The following is a 21,401-nucleotide window of genomic DNA, read 5'->3' on the forward strand; positions in this document are numbered from 1 at the left end:
CAGAAAACACCTTTACAACTTGTAGCTCCTGTCACCCTCAGAAATACTTCCTACTGGCACGTCCTGGGGGTGGCGGGTGTGGTGTTCGTGCCCTTGGTGTTAAGTCTGGGTGCGTCTTGAGTCCTACTTTTCAAAGCAGGAAACTGCCCTCTGTTTTAGGGATGCGGTTACCAGTAAGGCAGGTAGGCATGGTCACTGCAGGCTAGTGCTGCTGCCATAGCGGTGTGACTTCTCAGGAAGTCAGGAAATGTTGGCACTCTTTTTAGCGCATGTAAGAGGATTTGGGGTGTGTATGTGGCATATCTGTGAACGGTGTTTGTGCCAGCATCTGGAGGGTGAAACTCCACTCTGACCCATGATGGAGATAGCAGTTCTAAGCAGGAAAAGTTTATTCCCCCTGGGGTTCTGTGCTTGGGAAATTAAGGTGAGCGACTCTGATCCCGTAACTTGAACCATGTAGGGCTATGGACAGATGAGGTCTCCTGGGGAAGCTGCCAGGAGCAGCAGGAGTTTTAAGGAGCCTTGTGTGCATCCTTCCTGGGCAGTGGGGTAGGGCCTGGCATTCAGAGATGGAGAACACCCACCAAATGTCTTAAGTCCAAGGACTCTAACCACCCACCACCTCCCTAGCAGAACTTTCTCAAGCCAACCTGTGAAACACACTCCTGACAAACTGTACCGCCTTCCTGCAGCAAAAACATCCACTTTGGGGCTTGCAGGCCAAAGAGCATCTTAAATCCCTCCCAGCTGGGCATTCTGGGCACTTAAGTGAAGACCTTTCGCCTTAATCTTGGACGGCACTCATTTGGCCCTTGGTCCAGCTCCTCGAGTTCCCTTTCTCTAGGTCAAGGCTATGCAGAGGCCCTGGCCTTAGTAACTTCTCTTCTCCCTGCTGACTTCAGCTAGACATGGGCTGGGTATTGGGCCCTGAGCCGCAGAGCTGGGGAGAGCATCCTCTTCTAAAGCTGTGTACCACGTGGAGCTCTGCATGAGGTCCATCTATATGGTTGCAGTCAGAGTCTTTCTTGCAAGAGTGAGGAGGGAGGGGAGCATACGGGGATTACCTCAGCCCCCATTTCCTCTGCACTTAGCTGTGTTAACTACTCCCAACACTTTCCAAGTTTAAACCAACGGAGTGAGCTTTATGGATTTGCCAGTAAACACTTTCCAAGTTGAGTCTCCAAGTATTTGCTGGTTTTTCTTCAGAACGGAAAAGGAAAAAAAAAATATTGCTGATCTCTGGATTTTTCTTGTCCTGTGTTTTGAGAATCTGAAGTCAAGTTTGGATTAGACCTGGAAGGAAGGAGGTGGGGTTTACAGAGGAAATGGAGTGAGATCGAGAAGTTCCTATTCCAAGGGAGAGGAACAACATCCAATGTGAGGGAGCAAAGCCAGGGCCCATTCGGGTTCAATGACTCTCCATGTCTTTTGAAGCATTACAGTTTAGCACATGTTTAATAGAACACTTTTCCTTAAATCTACAAGTGTGTGTATTTGGAAGGAAATTGAAGCTGCATGTTCCTGGTTCCTTTACACTTAACTCCTCAAAATGTTGCTTTGTAACTGTTCTTTGATGTCCAAATTTCACAGGGATCCTACCTAATGGTCTTATTTTGTTCTCATTGAGAATCAGCAAATTCTCTTTTGCCAGCAGTAAAGCAACTCCAGTCCCAAACCATGCGCTCTCTGGTCTAAAATGCGAACCCTGGGAGTTTCAAGATCTCACTCTAATGCTTGGCAAATTGTGCTTGCCTTTCTTTGGGTCACATGTCAGGTCCATGACCAGCAAAGTGAGGGTTTCTTTCACCTCAGGACTCCTTGATTGCTTCATGCTTGGTTGATTTTTACTTTCTTCATTTTAACTTCCAATGAAAACCTCAAAGCAAACACAGAAAAGTATAATGAATCCCCATGTACCCTATTCCCCATCTTAAATAATAAGTCAAGGGTATCTTGTTTCACCTGTATCCTTGAGTTGTTTTGAAGCAAATCACAAACACCATATTTGTAGACCTTTTAGTATTTCTCTCCAAAGGGTAAAGCTTCTTAACCGTAACACTAATATCACACGAGAAACCATCAGTTTGTTCATTAATATCAAATATCCAGGAAGCTCAAATTTCCCCCATTTGTCTGTCTTTTCGTCTTACAGGCTGTTTGAATCATGAGCTAAATAAGGTCTACACATTGCAATTGGTTGCCCTGTCTCTTAATCCCCCGCCCCTTCCACCTCCATCAACATAAAAAGGAGTTCTTGAAATAAAATTTGAAGAAGATAGCTTTGGCAAACTCCTAGTACTAGGTAGTAGCTGGAAAAAGAGAAAAGGTAATTAATTTACTATCAGGTTGAAAGGAAATGTAAAGGCAAGATCCGAGGCAATCTTTCACCGAAATGAGTGGTTTTTTGATAATCTTGTCACCCAGAGCTTTGAGGTGAATTTAAAGAGCATGGAGTATCTTCTCCCCAGGGTGACAATCTTACAACTTCTTGATCACAGACTTTTATCAATGAAGAAATGTGTCCATATGCCCATCTGATGTATAATTGTCTGCTTACCCCTGGATTACTGTATTCTACCCGTTAGAAACCCTAACACAAACACTGGTAAAGGATTTACTACATAAGAATTCTCTTAAATCCTCCCACATTCCTTATGGGTATCTGCACTCGGGAGACCACGGCAGAGTTACAGGCTCTCGGGCCTTGTTGGCATTAGAACACCACCCCTTCAAAGTAAACAGAGTAAATTGCCCACTGCCAGTCTGTGGGATTGGCCTTGGAAGGAATAGGGCAGGAAATGGCCCGTTCTTGCAGGCCAATGAAAACTTGTGGGCCAAAGAACCAGACCTCTTTTCTTCGTCATCTTTCCCGTTTTGGGGCCATCACTTCTTTGTGTGGCCCATGTGGACTCGACTCTCCCAGCTTCCTCCACTCTCAACCATACCTGCTTTCATAAACCTCAAGAGCAGAGCTTGGGGCTGGGGTGTGGGGGGTGGCCAGGGTTGTGAAACCTGAAGGATTTAAGAGTTTGAGGAGTCTTCTTTTTAAGACACACGCATGAATTCATACTGGCTAGGTCTCCAGTCAAGTCCTGGGAAGGCTTCTGCATGCCTTGGGGTGTAATCATCAGTCTTACAGTAACCCCCCTCCCTGTATGAACAAAGACATCCAGTCTGTGTGCCCCCATTTCTCTGTTTCCATATAGAACCAACTCTTGGAATTCTGGTGCCCGCTTTTCTTGTGTCTAACTCTTCTGTGTCCAGAGTTAAGAGTTTTGCAAATGCTCCATGGGCCAAGGAGGTACCTGTGGCCACTTCTCCATCCTCTTCTTCATTAGCCTCTCTACCTAGAGTGAGAGAAGGAGAAGGTGGGGCCCCAAGACAATGACTGAGTCCCTTCATCTTCCTGAGAACCATAGCCAAACGGGCCACCACTGGAAGGTCAGAGGTGAGAGAACTTGGGGACTAAAGGCAAGTGCTTTGGAGTCAGGCTGACTCAGGTTCCTATTCTGTCTCTTCCAGCTGGGCAACCTTCGGCAAATTACTTTAGCCTCTCTGAGCTTTCCTCATCTATAAATGGGGATAATAAACCCTACCTCACAGGTTGTAGTAAGTATTGAATGAGATTGTATAAAGCATGTATGCAGTTCCTGGTACATGGCAAACCCTTAAATTATAGGTTTTATTAATAGTAGTCATAAGAGCGTACTTTATCAATTCTAAAATAGTTAATATTCTGAGAGCAGGCTGCGTCTTCTCGATGGTGCCGTACAAAGATAACGGGCAGTATTTTTCTTGGTAATCTGTCAAATAATGGTGCACCTACAGTAGAGATGGAGTCTTTGATTTAATGAAATTTGATAGTAAAACCCCATCTACAGTGAGCACAGATGGGCTGAAATCAAGAAAATGGAATTGCTAAAACCACGCAGTCCCTTTTCTCTTCTCTCCCTCACTGGAGAGGCTGGTGGGTGACTTGGCTGAGCTGAGAAAGCATGTCCGGTGTCTCAGGGTGAAGCCTGGGAGAGGACTGAGCCATTTGTTGGTGGATGAGAGCCACTCCTCCTTTGGGCGGGTCCTTTACCGCACCCCCTTCTCTCTACTGTCTCCCACTCTTCTTCCTGGTGTCTCCCTCAGCCACTTAGCGCCCTTGCTTGTTACCTTGATGCCACGGCTCCTACTTCCTTCCCGTTTCCTGTCCATCTTCCCCCTTCCCCACTGTGAAGAGGAAGGCCTAATCCAGCATGTCACTCGGCTGGTAGAGTCTGTGGTCCAGAACCACCCTTTTTTCAGGGCCAAAGGAGGCAACAGAGATGGTCTGGCCCAATCTTCCCATTTTTATGGAAGAAACTGAGGCACAGTAATTTATCTGAATGCCTTGGCCCTGTCAGTAATAAACCATGTAGACCTTGAACATGTCATGACACTTTTGGGGGGAAAATGGTAACTCGCTTATTTTCATGTAGCCTCAGGAAACAATAAAGCTAGATCTAATTAACATTTTAAACTAACTGCTTTGGGCAAAGCAATGGCATCGATGTGCACCTGACCACACACATCGCCTATTAGGGATTGAGTGTCCTCTGAGGGGAGATGACCAGATGGGCATGCTCAGAACGCTCTCCTGGGACTTCCTTGACCAATTTTGTACAAATGCAAACTGGGGCCACTTGATAGCAATAAGGCTTTATATTTGAATAGGGCATTCCAAGGATTTCATTTACAGCGAATGGCAGCAGAGAGGCAGGGCTGAACCCAATCATGAACCAGTTACAAGCTTCAGCTTGCAGTAATTAAAAAGGTAACCTCTGAAGTCCCTTGGATCTGAGTTCAAATACTGCTGCCTCCCTTCCCAGCTATGTAACCTCGGAGGGATGAATTAATTCCCCTCAGCTGGGCTGCAAGTATCTCATCCTTAAATCTGAGCTTTTATTGATAGCACCTACCTGATGGGGTAAGAATGAAATCTACAGATGGAGCACTTATGGACCCCTGGAATATCGCCAAGTGCACTGTAAACACTAGGTGTGGTAATGGTAGGTAATGACCTAATGACCTCATTTGAACTTCACAGTAAATGCGGTAAATCCCCATCTTACTGATGAGAGAACTAAGATCCATTGAGGTTAGGATGTGCCCCTAGAGGATCCAGCCAGCCTGGGACACAGGCATCCTGATTCTAGGACCAGGGCTTTTTTTTTTTCCCCTACCACATGTCCCTTTGTTGCTATGACGATGGTGTTGCTGGGGGTGGGTGTTGAGTTGCTGTGGGTCTTTATGATTCACTAGGGCCAGGTTGGGGGACTGAAATGGATTCTGCACCAAAACAAGTAAGTTGCTCTATAGATGCAATTTTTCTGGGCAAAACATTCATGTAGTTTCTCTGGCTAGCTAAAATTATGCTGAAGATGGAGCTTTCTAGAATGTATGTATTTTTTTCCCACTGAAATAGAAGAGAGCTTAGCCAAAAAACATCGTTGGCCTCCTGAGCTAATCGATGAATGAAGGGGCTGTTGGAGGGATTCTGTGGCGAATGCATCTGTGATAACCCTTTCCTCCAAAATGCTGCAGTTTTTGTAGAAAAACATCTGGGCGACCATCAAAAGTAGAAGCCCTGGGGGTGCCTGGGTGGCTCAGTCGGTTGAGCATCTGGCTCTTGACTTCAGCTCAGGTCATGATCCCACGGTTTGTGGGTTGGGGCTCCGCGTCAGTTTCTGTACTGACAGGGTGGAGCCTGCTTGGGGTTCTCTCTCTCTGTCCCTCCCCCACTCACGTGCTCTGTCTCTCTATCAAATACACTTAAAAAAGTAGAAGTCCCTTCCCCCCCCCCCCCCCCATGACACAAACCCTGTGAGGATCTGAGGGGTATGCAGGTCATGTAGTGTTATGATCATGAACATGGGCTCCACAGCCAGCCAGCCGCTGGTTCGGTCACTTACTAGATGAATGTCCTCAGCTGCTGTAACCTCTCTGAGCTCAGCCTTGTGGTGTTAGTGAGGGCCACCCGAGCTCCTGCGTATGTAGTCTCCGTACTAAGCCTGGCACATGGGCATTGTTGACCGATGTTCGCTATTTTTGCTTCCTCCTTTGCGACTCTACAAGCCAACGTCCTCTTTAGAAAAGAGACCCAAGTGGTATTAGGTGGCGGCGGAGCTGGAAGCTCTTTGCTGACTATCCCTCTTTTGGCCACCTCTGGCTCTATTCAAGAGGGCGGCCCAGCCCCATCAGAGAATTAGAATTCCTTTAACGTCGCAAAAGAACGATTAAACACTTGAGATGCTGACTCTCCATAAAAAGCCTCCAAATACTTATGACCTGTTTCAGAGAATTTAAAACTCTAAATGGCAGCTAGACAGGAATGGTGTCTAGGGCTCAAACATGGAACAAGGGAGGGTAAGTGAGACGAAGAAACAGTGCGCGCTCTAACCTAGGCATTGTTTCTTTCATTACAAAACGGCCAGATGATTTAGGTTATTCTGTGAGAAGTGTGGTCAGTTTGGTTTTTCTTTCAAATCCCTCATCAGCTGCTTTAGTGTCATCAAAGAAAACATGACGACTTCTCCACTTCTCTGTTGGCTTCTTTGTACGTAGATCCATCTTTCCTCTTACTTTCACGGTGGGGTTCGTGGGGTTGGGTTGAGACACGGACCCCAAAGGAGTTCAGTGGTTTGGTTCTCCTTCAGATTCTTTGTCTACTACTTAACAAATGAAGGGTATTTCTATTCATAAAGTCAGTATGTTACAGAAACAGATTGTGTCGTCCAGTAGAAATAAATCCATGTTCTGGAAAAAATCCAGGAAGACCTTTCCCACTCCTTACAATTCTTCCCCTCTGAGTGTTTTATAAGTGATTCCCCACCCCCCCCCAACTAGGCAACTCACTGGTAGATGAATTAGTAAAAAGAAAGCACTTATTCCTGAGGAGTGTATAATTTAATCGGTATTTATCAAGTACCAATGAAACCTGTAGCACGTTCTAAGGCTCTGAGGATCCTGCAGTGAGTGTATATTCCGATGAGAGGGCAATAAACAAGCAAACATCTAGCATATCAGATGAAAATAAGTGGTATGAAGTAAAACAGCATCCCCTGACCCTGGCTTCTACAAGAAGGCTTCTGAGAAGGTGCCATTTGAGCAGAAACTTGAAGGAGGGGGCTGTGAGGGTGCCTGATATCAGAGAGCAGGAGTTTGGACTTGGGGTCCTCTCTGACGACCCCAGATCTCACACGGCCTTGTTCCATGTCTCCTTATGTGGCCTTAACCCCCCTGAGCCTCTGCTGTCTCCTCTGTGGAGCAGAAATGAGGATTCAGACAGCACAGGACTCCCTTGAGTAGTGAGACCCCTGGAAAAGGAGCTGGTGCCTGGCCAGGCTGGGTGAAGGGGAGTTCCTGCCACTTCCGTTTTCACCCTGGCTGGATTATTTCTGAAGGAGGGTCGGGGAGGACTTTCACCTGGTTAAACATTGCTCTGGGTCACACACTCCCAGTATAGTTCTAAAACGCTTTCTAAGTTTCTCCAGCCTGTTCATCTCTGTTTCCAGTAAATTCTGTTCGCAGATGTGTGTAACCTGGGTTTCTTGCTTCCTCTGGTCTTGGGTCTTCTGTGGTGCTCCCCACCTGAGCATCCTCCATAAATTTCATGACACCCTGTCCTGGGTCCTCCGTCAGGGTTTTGAGTCAAGGTATTGGTGGGTCAGAGTATTGAGTCAAGGCAGATTAAGATCCTGTTCTTGGAACACCTCTCCGTAACTGGGCCTAATACCTTGTTTGTTTGGGATTCCCATCCATTTTCAGCCTCCGTTTGGAATCTTTGGACCGGTGGAAAATAAAATCTTTCCCAAGACCCACGCGCATTCAGCTCAGTGCCCTCTTCCCCATACCTTTATGTTCTCAACTATAAAGAGAACCGTACTTAAGTCCTCAAGATCCTCTCCTAAACATGTCTATGGGGCTTTAAATGCAGATCACTCTTTGTTTATCCATCTCTGGTATTCTGACCCTTCTGAATTTTGCTGCCCTGATCTTTATTCCACAACCAACAATGGCCTATATCCTACATGAATCTCTCCCTGCCCTTTCTGTTTTCTTTCTATATCACTATCATATGTTGTTGGTCTTTTTCCAATCTTCTGACATCCCCCTGTGTGCAAGGTAATTTTTCAGAAATAATTATTCACCTCTGCTGCACCATTGTTCGGTAAGCATGTTAGTCAAATTCCCTTATTCCCTGAGGGCATATGTCATCTGGAGCAGCTGATTTATGTATGTTTGTGTTTGCCAAATAGGCCCGTACCTATTTTTTGTCTGAACTTCCGCACGTGAGTTTATAACTCTCGGAATTTCACTTATTCTTATATTTTTAAAGGAGTTTAGCATTTCATGTCTTCACGTTTTTATTTCAGCGTTTGCCTCTTTTAAGAACCTAGTAGATCTGTGTTCTTTCAAGATTCTTGGCCTATGCTTTATGACTCAGGGTGAGCTTACAGATTTTAAAGCTATTGCAGAGTGTTAAGTTCTTTTGTTTCAACTTGTTTTGTTTGGTTTTTCCTCTGAGCTTAATTGATATGGTCCGTTGTCTGGGCATCTTTTCTTGTCTCAGGTATTCAGAATTGTTTGGTGACCCTAAGTTTCTGACATGGCTGAATAGGTGTCCACTTTTTTTTTTTCTTAATTTGATCTAGAGACTGGAATTAAAGAATTATGAACTATAAATTTCAGGGGAAAAAAATAGCAATGGAATATGCTGATCTGCTTTTTAGAAACCACCAAGTCGCTCCTCTTGCCAAAGTGTACAAGTTTCCACTATGTGAATAGTTTGGCACTAATTATTCACTCTTTTCCTCAGGGAAATAATTTTCTTCCACCCAGCCTATCTTCGTAAGATGGCCTTGCCAAATCAACATGATTTTAGAGAACATTTTTCTGAAGTTTATTCAATTGCTATCTGTATCCTGACTTGGTCGATCCCTCCACCCTCCCACTAGAGACTCCTGAAGTCACAGCACACATTCCTGCCACTTATTTTTAGACTATAATCCAACGCCCTTGTTTTACTAAAGACAAATGTTTGACCTCAATAAGCAAGGACATGTAAATCTGTAACCACTCTGTGCCAATGACTACTCCAACAGAAAGCTCTGTTTATAATGCAATAACCCTCGTTCTTAACAAGCTTTACAAGCAATAACCCTTATTCTTAACAAACTTCACGAGCTGGTGTGGCACTTGACTTTGAAGCTGGTATTGAAGTACGTTCAAGTGAAGCCCCATTGTCATTTGGAGCTGTTAGCAAGGACCATGTAGTTACTGTGCCAATTTTATTTTATTCAAGCGGCATTAGATTTGGTATTGATTAGTAACTTGAGCAAAAATGAGCGCTGAAAACTAAATTTCCAGTCTTAACCGCATGGCCATGTCCACCTTTGTCATGGATGCCCCATGCCAGGATGGCAAAAATTAAACTCTGATGGCAGCTGGTTGCAAAGAGGGACCAGCCTTGCTCTGGTGGCCTCCCCCTGCAGCTTACAAGACGCGGGTGCTGTTTTCTGAAAGCAGACTTTGAATCTTAAAACCCGCAGTAAGCAATGTTTTTGATAGCATCCGTTGAGGTCTCCGCCGTCCCAGTATCTGGAGACATATGTATACATTTTCTCTAAAGAGCTCAGAGCAGAAGTTAAACCAGTTGGAACGGAACCATTTTCTGCAGGCGAAAGAATGTATGAATCATAGGCTACGAGAAGAGAAATTCCAAAGTTCTAAAATCTTCAGAGCCATGGGAAGAGGAGGCACTAGGAAACACTGGAGTATTTTGTCAGTACAGACCACTCGGTGGGTGAATCTACATATGATGCCACTCTGTACGGAGGATCAAATCCCTTCCCTACTTCTTGAGGTTTCTGCATGATTAGAGGACCCGAAGGGTAGGAAATCTTGCTGGAGACCTTCTGGGAAGGGAGCAATGGACATTTCTCTAGTCCAGACCCTGGTCTCGGGCATCTGACAGTTCCACTTGGCAGAGGGCCCTTGTGGTCCCCTTGGTACCGGAGGGAGCCCTTGATTTCTGTAAAGCACCAAGGACTCCTTTGATGTTGCAGGATGGCTACATGGCTGATCCAATTTTAGTCAGGAAATCTACCTTATTTAAAGTGTGGCTTTAAAAACCTTTAAGACAGATTAAGCCCTTGGAACGGACCCCACTTTCAGTGGGACTGAGTTGATTTAGTCCTCTTTCTGGACCCCCTTCAACTGCTCGGATGTCCCGGACTTGGCCAGGTGGAACTGTCTGTGCACGGATGGTAATGGGCTGTTTGGCTCGCTCCCTCTGATTACTTCCAGAAGTTGCAGAACATCTTGTCCCCGTTGAGGGTCTTCAGTTACCTTTTTCTTTTTTCTTCCTCTCTACCCCCAAAAGGGCCCTTGTTTCAATGCGTTCACGTCCAGCCTTTCCTGGCCATGAAAATTACGAGACTGGACACTAATGGCCGCTGCATTTTAAATCTGTGTGTAGCGTCCCCAGCGAGCCGCACACCTGCAACTTTGAAGGCTCTTTCAATCACAGCTTTTGAGTCCCAGATGCATCACATGAGATGCGGGCTGTGCGGGGAAGAGTTTTTAACCACACACGTGCCGGGATACGAGGCTTAAGCCATGTGGCAGAAGGAGCAGATTGACTGCCTTTTCTAAAATGTAAAGCCTTCTTCAGATCGATTGGACCTGAGTTGTAATGTAGTGGTTTTCCAGAGCTGAACCCTAATCCATTCAGAAAAGAAACATCAGGGTTCTGATCTCTCACCCCCACCTCCTCCACGCATTCCCCTGGAGTTAGGCGCCTCAAACGCAACACAACTGCATCCGGCTGGCATTCTAGGGCCGGCAGCAGTGTTTTTCTCTCGCTGCCGATCTTGGCCCTTAGGTCTCGAGACTAGGTCCCACTCAACCCAGGGGTTTTGTGGGCAGTGTAGTAGAAAGTACGGATGAGACACAGGCACGGTGGCTTCCCACCCAGGGGCGAGCCAGACACCCACACTTCAGGCTTGTGTTAAGCATGTTCTCTCGCGATGTGTTCCGAGTGCCAGGCTTGGAAGTGGGTTTTCAGTGGCATTTTGCTGGTGGTGGTGGTGGTGGATTCTTAGGAGACCTTTGTATTTAGCCAAGAGCTGATTGAAACCAATTGCCATGAAATTTCTTCACATACTTCGCGTCCTCTGATAGTTCTCGTTCCAACTGAGAGTAATTAGGGAAGCACTTACGAACAGTAGACAAGCCCCACCCAGCCTCAGGAGACTCTGTCCCAGCTCACCCAGGTCACTGACTCCCCCACACCATCATCCCCAAAGAAGGAACTGGAGGCACCAGGTTGTGTGTTTAATGAGAAAGGAGAATGTTGTTCACTGAAAGCTCCCATCACCCACCCCCCCATCCCCCCCATTTTTCAAAGACCTTCTCTTCCTTGGCTGTGTGGTCCTAGGCTTTTGTCAGGTGGAGGGGAATAGTATAAGGGAGGGTGCCCGGGACTGCCCACAGGTGTGGGGCTCAGGCAGATCTGAGAGTCTCTTGAGTCTGACGGCAGAGTGAGTGTTGGGTACAAAGTTGGGTTAGAGAAAACGGAGAGAGGGAGAGGGTGCGTGAATACTAAAGGAAGCTGAAAAGTGACCACTCCTTTGTAACTACTCACTGTGTACGTGTGTTTGTACGTATGAGGCCACTGGCTACCTGTTGATACAAGCACTGCAGTGTGCCTCCCTTTTCTATCCAGGTACAAGGCTGGACATGGGGAGGGCTAGAACTCCGCCCTCGGACAAAAGATTCAGTTGATTAAGAAAGGGCGGACTTCTGGCCATTGTACACCTGTGACTTCAAGGGTGGTGGTTACCGTTTCAAAGCTTTTATAAGCATGCTCGTAATTCCTCCACAGTCTGCTGGCTCTTTGACTCCACTAAAAAGCACCGGGTATTCATGCAAGTTGGCTGCCTTTAAAAAATTATACACCTTGTCTGCCTGTTTTGAGGCAAATCACTTTTTGTTTAAAATTTTTTTAATGTTTTTATTTACTTTTGAGATAGCAGGAGCTGGGGAGGGGCAGAGAGAGAGGGAGACAGGAACCGCAGCAGGCTCCGCACTGTCAGCAGAGAGCCCGATGCGGGGCCCGAACCCATGAGTGATGAGATCGTGACCTGAGCTGACGTTGGACACTTAGCTGGCAGAGCCACCCAGGTGCCCCTAAGGCAAATCACTTTCGACAGGAAAGGCTGTATACTTTGCCCACCACCGCCTTCAAATGTAAAGAAAATAAACCTGGAAGTGAGTCTCTTCACCTCATAACGTGCCAGGATGACAGCTGGTTTGGGATATAAACAAAGCAATAAACAAAATGTAGATTTTCCTAGGAAATCTAAAGCCACGTTGGAGACCGTTCGATTTTGCTACCAACAGTGAAAAGAATGATCCCTTGGTTAGAGTGGAAAGTCTGCATTGATGCTATTAGTTGTGTTCTCACGTCATAAATGCAGCCTACCGCATCTTCTTGGTGTTTTTTAACCAAGTCACTGCATCACTAGGTGTAGAAACAAGCAGAGGAAGAGAACCAGCTACTTCTAGAAAAACAAAGAAGTGATTTTTTTTTTTTTCATGAACACTTTATGCTTCCTCCGTGTAATCAAAGGGTCTCGAGGGGCATTTAGAGCCTTCATCCAAGGAAGCTGTGTCCCAGCAGGATCTGTGGAACTCTTTGTAAATAAGCGATGTGGGAGCAGAGGTGCTGCATTGGGAATGGAGTGGCTCTGAGATCTACCCCCCGAGTTGGTAAATCGGTCCTGCTGAACAAGTTTTTATAAGGCGCATTTGTAGAATCCGCTGTGTTCTTGGACGAAGATTTAGGAGAATGGGGGAAACCTGAGGTCAGGAGCTGGCTGTGGTCCAGGCACCATTCCACTTAGTAACATTTCTAGATACTTGACTGTGACCGTTTTTGTGCTTGCCCTCCACAGGAAGAGTCCCTCAGGGGACAGCTTTGGTGGCTGTGCCCTTTGTGTTGGGATCATCCTCTGAAGGAGGCAAGCAGTGACAATCTCCTCACAGGGTGATAGAAGGCTTCAGTTATGGGAGAAAATCCCTGTTAGGCATTTCCCAAGAGATTCCCACGAGTGTTGGACTTGAACTTGAATATAGGAGGTAGGCTGGACTTGAACTTGAATATAGGAGGTAGGCTGGACTTGAACTTGAATATAGGAGGTACATTCGCAGATGAAGGGCATCCTGTTAATGTGGTTCTCCCTACCCATTTCTTTATGGTTAAATAAGGAAAATCGTGCTACCTTGTTATGTGGAATAACCAAGAAAACCATGATAAGATCGTTACAGGGTGTTGTAAAATGCTTGTTTAAAAATAGGTGCAAAGACTTCAGCTCAGGGGCAAGGGATTGACCCACAGAGCTTACACTGGTGCAGTCCCTGAAAATCTCTCAGAAGTAGTGACCTTGATAAAGTCTAATACTTTGGCATTGGAGCTTCTCCATGTGTAAAATGGGGTAATGGTGCCTTTGTCAGCAGTTATCAGATGCCATGCCAAGTGTAGAAGGTAAAATAGTCCCAGCCCTGTGTGCTTCATGAACGAAGCCAATAGATGAAGGAGGAATAATCAAGGAAATGAAAGCAGGAGGGAAAGAGCATAAAGAGGGGAGATTTTTTAGGGAGTACCTGGCATCCTCATGGCACTGGGTTTGGGGAGCCGATTCAGGATCTGGGACTGATCATTGAGTCGACTCCTCCTTTCTTGGCTCTTGCCCCCTCCCCCCAATTTCTATAAAGAGAGCACCATGGTTCTTGTTATAACTGATAGTAACATTTACCTCTGAGGACATAAATATGGTGTCTGAAAGTTATCTGTGAATAGAGCCGGAAGAAATTAACATTTCGCTCACAAGGCAACAGGCCAATTTATTTTATTAGATTGATTTCTTGCGTGCCCTTGCCGGTAATCAGAATTAAAGATTTCTGTTCTGGATGGAGGGGGCAATATTTCACTTGTAGCTACATCAGGATGCAGGGTTTGTGTCACGGAAATAGCATTTCGGGAGAAAGACCCCGATTGCAACAGAATTTGCAAAAAGGACCAAAAGAATCATGCTCTCACCAACCAAATAACAAAGCCTGGTCTGTTGTTTATGGAGTGTAAATAACCTAATGAAATAGGCTTAGTTTCTAATGGAAACAGCAATATTGGTGAGTATCATGTAACTTGGATGATATCCTTTGTGTTCCTTAAAGTCGAAACCTTTGAGTTATGCAGAAAGAAAATTCTATTTCTCTTCTGACTCAACCATGAGGATTCATTATATTCCAAGATTGACAAACACCTTTTCCATCCATGACTTAATAGAAAACCATTTTCATTTACAGCAGGTTAACACTACTGGTTTCTTACCTTCCACACTGAAGCACAATCTTTTCTTTCCACTATAATGTTTTTAAAGGCCATTTCTTGGTCATTTGCTTAGCAATCCTTACAGCATTGCAGCGAGTTAGGTCAAGCATCGTCATGGGCAAGGACACCGAGGCCCCCAGAGAGAGCAGCCTGGCCAAAGCATATGGCTGATGAGTAGAGACCAAAAGAGCCCAAATCATTTCACTCTTGATATACCACTGTCTTGAGCTCTAGAAGACAGTTGAGATGCTTCTCCTGAACTTTTTCACCTCTTTTTCTAAAGACCGGTTCTCTTAGCCTTCGGTTGCACACCAAGTGGCCAAAAGACAAGGCCTGCTCTCCCCTTTTATCAACTTCTGACACTTAAGGTTGAAGGTCGGACCTTACCCAGAAGCATAGTGCACTTGGAAAAGGCCTTGCGAACACTCTCAAAGAATCCACAAAGTCATGAAGGAAACGATGGGGTGATGGGGGCTGTCCTGTGCTCTGTAAGATGTTTACTAGCCTCCTGGCTCCTACCCACTAGATGCCAAGAGCAACCTCCCCAGCCGTGGCCATCAAAAATACCTTTTAGATATTGTCAAATGTCTCTTGGGAACAAAACTGCCCCTGGTCGAGAATTACTCTTATGGACCCTAATTCCTAAGGGGAGAGTGGGGCCCAGGTTCTATTTTTAATAAGCTGCTCTGGCAAATCTGTTTCCTGTGTGCACTTTATTGGGCCCTTTCCTTTCAATACCCCATGTCCTCCAGCCCCTGCTTCCACAGCCACCTAGAGTATTAAAAGTAAGTCTCATTTCTTCCTTTGCCAGGCTTAACTGTGCAACCCAGAAAGCAATACACTAAATAAACAAAATCCCGCCCTGTGCTCATGAGTGATCCTCTTTGCATCTAGGGAGCATATGTGCTCAATAACAGTCTTTGGGGGAGAATGTTCCTGCTGTTCTTTTATAAGCCGGGAAAGCAATAAATGAGCTCCCCTGCTGGGACTTTTACCCCCAAAGGAAGAAGAGAAGGTCAGTGTAGCAGGCTGCCGGAGGGGGGTGGGTGGAAATGTTGGGAGCAGAGGATGCCTGGCAGCTTTCCATGAGCAAAGGCTGCACCTGAACTTGCCCGCAGTAGGGCATCCTCAGCAGAGACCCACCAGCCTGCAGTCCGGCACAAGCTGGGCACTGGCAAGACTGACTCTGATACCTGTGTTCCAGCATGAATGACGTGGAGGCTTTCGAGAATTCCACTGTTTATTCTGTCCCCTGTGGCCAGAACTTCCTCCCCAAATGGTCTTATCGGGGATATTATTCCCCAGCTGGCATGAGGAAAATTTCCTCCGGGGACTGTCACGGTGCTGTGCTGTGGAAGAGCTGGCCCTTGTGTGGGGATCTTTATGGAAAGCAAACGTTTTGTTTCAAAAGAAGCCTGGTGGCAGTCTGGCAGCTCAAGGGCTTCCGGTCTGTGAGTTTCCTTGGGGCTTTCAGCTCCGGTGGCTGATGGCCTTGTCGCAACAGGTGCTTTCTTGAAGAGGACACTGAATGTGTTCATGGTATTCGTATCCTGCATCCATCCCTTCCCTAAGTCCTTGCACAGTCATATTTAGAAATAACATTGCCTTTGTTTTCTCATTCGAAGACATCCCTGGGTGCTGGGGGTGTCAGCATGTGGCTTGTATATTTCCTCAGCACAGCGGCCAAGCCCTTTAACTCCTTTGCAGCAAAAAGAACAACTGAGACAGAAAGGGGTTTCCAGTCCTCAAAGACACCGCACTGTGTCTGTTCCCTAAACATTCCTGAAGAGAGAGAAATAAATACATCACCAGGATGTTGTGATAGAACAAAGAGCAGCAACACCCGTGTCTGGAAGGACTTGTCCTAAGATCTCTTAGAACTCCAAGCGTTCGTTCTGGTCCAACATCAAGAAAAATGAAGTGCAGAAATTGTGGATCACCAGCAGTTTGGTTCAAACGGATTACAAATGTGGGGCATTTCAGCCTCACGTTTAACCCTTGCTCACGGTTTACACAACAATTAGGAGTTCTTTCACCTCCCTTTACACTGTCTCCGGGCTTATATGTTTACATGGCGGGGAAACATCAGAGCAGGCAAAACCAAACAACCAGCGTCAAGCTAAAATAATTTATACTAAACATTTTTTTTTGAAAACTAAATATTATCCCAGCCACCGTCCGTTCTGTGTGCCTCATCCAGGGGGCTATGGGTATAGAAGGTGAGGTGGAGCCTGTGTCTGAGCCAGGCTGAGCCACAGAATCTTAAGATTTTCTTAGAGCCATTGAAGATGGTCCCATTGAAGCCTCTCACTTTATAGGGGAGATGCCCTGAAACATTACGTGGTTTGCTTAGGAGAAAACAACAAGCTGGTGCAGAAAAAGGGCAGGTGGCATATCTTACTTTCTGACCTCGTTTTCTGCAAATACTAGAATTCTGTTGCCCACAAAGTGTTCCCTACCTCATGTCCACAGAGTTTCCTTGCTGGACAGAAGTGCAGAAGTTCTTGACGGGTGCCAGTTGAGTTTAACTTCTTCGAAGAAAGAGTAAGAAGGCTGAAAGCTCTGTGTGTTGTGATGGGGGGTGGTTGGAGGGGACCATGACCTAGTCCCACAGACTAGGGGGAGTAAATATCAGAAATGTACTTCCTCACAGTTCTGGAGGTAGAAGTCCATGATCAATGTGCAGGCAAGCTTGGTTTCTTCTGAGGGCCATGAGGAAGGGATTTATTCTAGGTTTTTCTCCTTGGCTTATAGATGGCTATCTCCTTTCTGTGGTTCACATGGTCTTGCCTCTGTTCCTTTCTGTGTCCTAATTTTCCTTCCTTATAAGGTCACCAGTCACATTGGATTAGAGACACCTGAGTGACCTCTTTTAACTTCTTAAAAATTTTTTTTTACATTTATTTATTTTTGAGAAACAGAGTGAGACAAAGCATGAGCGGGGGAGGGGCAGAGAGAGAAGGAGACACAGAATCTGAAGCAGGATCCAGGCTCTGAGCAAGCGGTCAGCACAGAGCCCAACGTGGGGCTCGAACCCACAAACTGTGAGAGTGTGACCTGAGCCGAAGTCGGATGCTCAACCCACTAAGCCAACCAGGCGCCCCTAACTTTCCTTCTTCAAAGGTCCTATCTCCACACAGAGTCCTATTCTGAGGTACTGGCGGTTAGAACTTTCACATCAATTTTGGGGGGGTACAACTTAGTCCATACAGCGTATGTACATGCACATTTTTGTGCAAAATAGGAAATGAGAGCAACGGAAGGAGGGAGAGAAAACAAGAACAAGAGTCCCTCAGAGACCTGTCGAGAAGCCGTAAATTCATGCCAAGACCGTGGCAGGAGATTGGAGAAAGAAAAAGTGAGGAAAGAAGAGAAGATGGGGCTTGTACCTGGCCAGATCCTGGGACCCTTAGAACTTCCTGTCCTCGCCCGACGGGGCTTCGGGTCTTCCGAGAGGCCAGGCTGAGGGTTAGGGCATCTTTGTGTGCCCCAGTTTGTTTGGTTTGAAACTAGACTGCCCAGGAGCCCGTTACATAAGGAGAGGGGTTGAAGAGGGCTGGCGCTGGATTGTCTGTCCATCCTGGTAGCCACTAGCTTCACGGGGCCACTACACAGTTGAAACCTGCTGCTTCCGGGCGGAGATGTGCTCCAGCATAAGACATACGGTAGATTCCAAGGATTAAAAAAAAAAAAAAAAAAAAATGTGAATTATCTCCACTTTTGCTCAGATGGTGAAATAGTAATATTTTGGGGGCTGCTGGGTGGCTCAGTCAGTTAAGTGTCCGACTCTTGATTTCGGCTCAGATCCAGATCTCCTGGTTTGTCGGGCTCTGTGCTGACAGGCCGGAGCCTGCTTGGGCTTCTCGGTCTCCCTCGCTCTCTCTGCCCCTCCCCCACCTGTGTGTGCATGCACTCTCAAAACTGAACAAAAATAATAGTAATATTTTATATACTGCGTTAAACTATATTAAAATACCTGCTTTTGAAAATTTACGGAACGTGGTTGCTAGAAAACTTTACTTATTGGCTCTTACTAAACTTCTACTGGACAGCTCTATGCTCTAAACTATGCGTGGAAAAAGATGGGAGGGAGTTAGGCTTGAACTATTTTGAAAGGTTAGAAACTATACAAACGTGTGTGTATATAGATAGACAATTTTTCTATCTTGCATTTATTCATAATCACATTTCTCTTATTTGCTTTTTTTTTTACAAATATGTTTTTAAACATGCAGGGTAGGATTTTGCAAACGTACACAATAGTAGAAGAGTAGAATAACTTTCCCATTTTAACAGTTGCAAACATTTGATAGTTTTACTTCCTCTGCAACCCCACCCCTCCCTTTTTTTGCTGGAATATTCTTAAAATTTTTGGTGTTTATTTATTTTTGACACACAGAGCGAGTGCAGGCGGGGGAGAGGCAGAGAAAAAGGGAGACGCAGAATCTGAAGCAGGATCCAGGCTCTGAGCTGTCAGCACAGAACCTGACGTGGGGCTTGAACTCACGAACCACGAGGTCATGACCTGAGCCAAAGTCCAACGTTTAACTGAGCCACCCAGGCGCTCCTGGAATATTTCTAAAATAAATTCCAGAAATTATGTAATTTTACTCAAATACCTCAACAAAATGTTTTTCATGTACTGCATATTATTCTGACTTTGGCATGTCTTACTCGATTAAACTATTCTCTAGACATAGGGACATTTTTCTTCAACATAAATTTGCAGATTTTCTCTATCGTGAGTAATCTGTGATGAAGATTTTTTTTTTTTTTTTACCATAAATCATTTTTAGGCTGAATTCTTAGATTGAGAATTTCTTATTCAAAGTAGATCTTTTAAAAAAATATTTGATACTAAGGCCAAATTGTTTTCTCAAACATTTATACTCTCATCTGCTTTTGGTCAACATGTTTCATTATAAACCCATCTACCAGCCCTGGATATGATCCCTGCTAATTTGATACATCAAATACTAGGTCAGCGTTGTTTCTTTAATGGTAACATTTCAGGGCGCCTGGGTGGTTCAGTTGGTTAAGTGTCTGACTTTGGCTCAGGTCATGATCTTACAGTTTGTGAGTTTAAGCCCTGTATCGGGCTCTGTGCTGACAGCTCAGAGCCCGGAGCCTGCTTCAGATTCTGTGTCTCCCTCTCTCTCTCTGCCCCTTCCCTGCTTTCAGTCTGTCTCTCTCTCAAAAATAAACATTAAAAAGAGAATTTTAATCATAACATTTCACTTTAATTTACAACTGAGGTGAACAATTTTTTCTTATTTTCTTTTGTCACGTGCATTTCAATATTAGCCATTTTTTGGTGGAACTTTTGGTGATTTTAATATATTTTATATTAAAGAATCTTTTGATTATATATGTTGAAATTGTTCCATTACTCTTTTATTTATTTTGGGGGGTAATGTTTAAAGATACGTTTAAAGATTAATGATTATAATTATATTATAATTAAAGATTAATTAAAGATTAATGTTTAAAGATATATGGAAAGAGGGGAACGTGGGTGGCTCAGTTGGCTGAGCGTCTGACTCTTGATTTCATCTCAGGTCATGATCTCACGGTTCCTGAGATCAAGCCCTGCATCAGGCTCTGTGCTGACAGTGCAGAGCCTATTTGGGATTCTGTCTCTCCCTCTCTCGGCCCCTCCACCCCTTTCCCTTTCTCTCTCTCTCTCTCTCTCTCTCTCTCTCTCTCTCTCTCTCTCTCAAAAATATTTTAGGGGCACCTGGGTGGCTTGGTCGGTTAAGCGTCTGACTTCGGCTCAGGTCATGATCTCACGGTCTGTGAGTTCAAGCCCCGCGTCGGGCTCTGTGCTGACAGCTCAGAGCCTGGAGCCTGTTTCAGATTCTGTGTCTCCCTCTCTCTCTGCCCCTCCCCTGTTCATGCTCTGTCTCTCTCTGTCTCAAAAATAAATAAACGTTAAAAAAAAAAATTTTTTTTTTAAATATTTTAAAAATCTATGGAAAGCCAACCATAAAACACATTTGGAAAATAGGGAGCACAAATATTGTTTCTAACCAGATTGCACTAATACAGCTATTGTTATTTTCCTGTTTTGCATATGAAAGCAGGTATTTTGCATAATTCTAATCAGCTTAGAATATTTGTGGATGGAGTGTTTAATCTTGTTCAAACATATCAACCTTTGCCTCTTACATTTCTTTGAGGTTTGGAAAGTTCTTCAGGCTGAGGTCTGAAAAGCATTTACGTTTTCTTCTAGGCTTTGCAGCATTTTCCACAGCCCCATGTTCATGTCTTTCTTTCTCCATCCTGGAATGAGGGATGCTCTTCCAAGAGCCCTTGTTCGCCCTGGTCAGTGTATGTCCATTACTCTCAGCCCTGGTCACCGTACTTTTGGCAACGAGGCCAATGCTCTCTGAGTCACAGCTCCTGACTAAGTTAGGCCCAGGGCTCTCCCTACCAGGTAATAAGGTCTGTCCAGCAAGGACGCTCCGCCACGCTCTGGTGACAGCTTGTGCAACCAACCCTCCAGCTTCTCACACTCTGGCAGCCCACGGTGGACACCGACCCGTCACATGCCAGCTTGCTCTGCACCCAGCATCTCCCTGCAACTGTCTCTGCCCAGAGCTTCATGCATTACCGAACAACTGTCTCTCTCAGGATACAACGTGCCCGTCCTCCCTTCTCCCTTGACTTTTGTTCTCTCGCTTCTTGGGAATCCCAATCTCCACATGGATGTAAAAATAAGTGAATGTGATAATGGCAGCTTGTTTGTCTCAAAATCGTAGCACCCACAGTACTCTACTTTTCACCAGGAATAACCTCTCTGTACCAGAGAGCAGACAGAGGCACAGGAGACGTGCCTCCTCCACTCCTGGAAGATTCTATAGATTCTGTCCTGTTCCATGAGTCCAGCGTGGAGCAAGGGTAGAGCTGTTGGGTTTCTCAGTTGGCTCCAGTGGCCCTGTCTCCTAGATTGTGTTAGTTCATTGCCTGCCCTTCTAAG

The 21,401-nt window shown here is 45.4% G+C and overlaps 1 protein-coding gene across 4 annotated transcripts in view; it reads left to right on the plus strand.

The window, feature by feature from the left end:
* Positions 1–21,401, plus strand: part of LNX1 (ligand of numb-protein X 1) — a 123,584-nt gene that overhangs the window by 33,349 nt on the left and 68,834 nt on the right. The window contains exon 1 of one of the 4 annotated variants that reach the window (XM_042936372.1): positions 5,306–5,330. The exons of the other annotated variants lie outside the window; for them this stretch is intronic. The gene's annotated coding sequence lies outside the window, so the exon portion shown is untranslated. Of the gene's footprint in view, positions 1–5,305; positions 5,331–21,401 lie in introns of those variants that run through there. 4 annotated transcript variants of the gene reach the window in all.

The sequence above is a fragment of the Panthera leo genome, chromosome B1 (genome assembly GCF_018350215.1).
Source record: "Panthera leo isolate Ple1 chromosome B1, P.leo_Ple1_pat1.1, whole genome shotgun sequence".
In the NCBI taxonomy this organism is placed as follows: Eukaryota; Metazoa; Chordata; class Mammalia; order Carnivora; family Felidae; genus Panthera; species Panthera leo.